We start from the raw sequence: 2,774 nt of genomic DNA, 5'->3' as shown, positions 1-2,774 counted from the left end.
CAAGAAATGTAAATGACTTGAATTGTAAAGGGGATTGGGACTTGGATTTGCAGAATTTAAACAAGGAAAAGTAAATTGCATCAAACAGAAAAGTAAAAGAGTGTTTGGGTTGAATCGGATTTGAAGCAAAACAAGTAAATGAACGTGAAAAGCAAAAACAGAATGTAAATTGGAATTTCAGATCTCAGGGGTCCAGAGACTAGAAAACCAGGTCTAGATCTCACTACCTTCCTTGATCCAATAAGAACAATTGCAAAGGAAAAGTAAATTGCAAAGAAAGTAGATGAAGAACAATTAACCGAAACTGAAATTCAATTAAGCAGTAAATAAACAGAGAGATCCATGGATGAGATTGAAACAGAATTTCTTCAATTCTTCAACCCAAGATCCAAGACAATTGTAATTGAAATTGAAAGCAATAAAGCTAAGAGGAAGAGAAGTGAATTCTCCTTCCCCAAGACTAAGAAATTAAAGATCACTCAATATCCAAAGCTCTCCGAAAACTATTATGAAAATTCAAAGGGAAAGCTCCCCGAAGAACTTGAATTCTATCCTATTTATACACTTTCTTCAAATGATCTTCAAGCCTTGAGTTGGGCCTTTGCTCTTGGTAGAATTGGGTTGAAAGAGGCCTTGGTTGATTGCTCTTGAAGTTTGGAGAAGAACCAAAGTGAACCAATTGAACCGGGTTAGAGTTTTGCAAAAGTTGGACCAAAAGTTGGAGCAAAAGTTAGGGTCTAACTTTTGGTCCAACTTTTTATATCAACCAACACAACTTGCTGATACTCACGTTGGTGCCAAAGTTAGGGGTCTAACTTTGGCCCCAACGTTGGCTTTACCTTGTGCACTTGTGGCGCCAACGTTAGCCACCAAGTTAGGGGCTAACGTTGGCGCAAACTTTTGCTCCTCCCCTTGTGATTTTCATGTGCCAACGTTAGCCACCAAGTTAGGGGCTAACGTTGGCGCAAACTTTTGGTGCCCAGGGAGATTTTCTTCATGCCAACGTTAGCCTCAAAGTTAGGGGCTAACGTTGGCACAAACTTTTGGTGCCCAGGGGTGATTTTCATGTGCCAACGTTAGCCTCAAAGTTAGGGGCTAACATTGGCGCAAACTTTTGGTACCCAGGGAGTGATTTTCAAGTTCCAACGTTAGCCCAAAAGTTAGGGGCTAACGTTGGGGCTAACTTTTCACTCAAAAGTTTGTGCAAAAGTTTGAGGCTAACTTTAGGTCCAGCTTTTTGCTTCCTGGTTCAATTTCACTTATTCCATTGTCTTCTCTTTACTCCTAGCTATTCCTTCTTGCTTCAACCTTTCTCCAAGCTTTCTTCACCTATCATTAATCAACCAAACACATCAAAGCTATGCTTAAAATCATGAGATATTCATTCTTTCATAATATGTGACAATTATAGTATAAAACCTCATGAAATAGCATGAATTCATACATGGTTGATTCAATCAAGGGAAACATGAAAATCTACTCAATTAGCTTGCTTATGGTTCAAGAAAGTGCATAATTCTAATGAAAACAAAAGAAAAAGACTAGTTAAAATAGGCTAGGATGACTTGTCATCACAACACCAAACTTAAAGCTTGCTTGTCCCCAAGCAAGAAAAGATTTATTGAGAAGAAAGAATGAGATGGAAGAGGATGTTCATGCTAGCAGAGTATTATTGATAGTTCATGGGATTTTGTGTGGATATGTAAATACTCACTTCTTATTGACTCCTAGGCCTAGAAAGTCTCCTTCAAGCTTCAAGTAACATACTGCTATGACCTCTCATTATTCCTTTATCCTTGGCTATTACTTTGTTTATAAGCTCTATTTGAGTGTCATGTGTAGCAAGTTCATTTCCTTTTTCTTTATACTTGACACATTATTCACCATAGACACTTGGCTCACATTCCTTCTTAAAACATTGATGCCCAGCACCTCTTTGGGTTACTAAATGCCTTGTAGTTAGGTTGCTCTTGATAGTGGACTTTCAGCTGATGATCCCAGATTAGTTAACCCAAGTCACCGAGTGTTGATGCACTCCTAAGAGCTTACTAATCCAAGCAGATCCTAGTACAAAGACACCACAGGCATATATTTTAAAGTTCAAGCTATTGGTGTCCAGCTTTGTTTCTTTTTGTTTCCTTTTGTTCTGCCACTTTTTGGCTATCTCTTTTCTTTCTTTCTTTTTGTTTTTCTTTCTAACCAAGGAATTTTTTTTTTTAATTGAGATTCATAGAAAGTAGGCCACTATTTACTTAGAGTGAGATATCCTAGCTCTTTATTCACTAAAAGTGAGCTATTATACAACCACACACATACCACCACTTACTTTTATTCTACTTCTATCTAACAGAGACCATCTTACTTCATATTCAAACGTTTCTTTTATTTAACTTAAAGATGCAGGGGACAACACATGCTTCTTGTCAAGTGAAAGTAAGCACACAAGCACACACATAAACTAGCCTACTTATTTTAAAAGAAACAAACATAATGCAAAGACTTTTAATTAAAAAGAACTACTTAAAGATGCAAAGACAACTTAGAACAGATAGAATGCATGCTTTTTTTCTTTGTAGTGATGAACAAGGAGCAAGTCCACCTTTCATTTGTCATGCTTTTTCTTTCTCCTTTCATACACTTGGCTGCTAGTGTTCCCACCATCCGTGTTTGGTGCCTGTTGACCTCGCCAAAAGCCAGCCTTATTCATAGCCTCCTCCACTCTATCTTCAAGTCTCATAGCATTGCTTACCTCTACCTCACTTCTCTTTTTGAAG

The sequence above is a fragment of the Arachis hypogaea genome, chromosome 13 (assembly GCF_003086295.3).
Source record: "Arachis hypogaea cultivar Tifrunner chromosome 13, arahy.Tifrunner.gnm2.J5K5, whole genome shotgun sequence".
Lineage (NCBI taxonomy): Eukaryota > Viridiplantae > Streptophyta > Magnoliopsida > Fabales > Fabaceae > Arachis > Arachis hypogaea.
The sequence above is the reverse complement of the archived record's forward strand: the minus strand, read 5'-3'. Positions refer to the sequence as shown.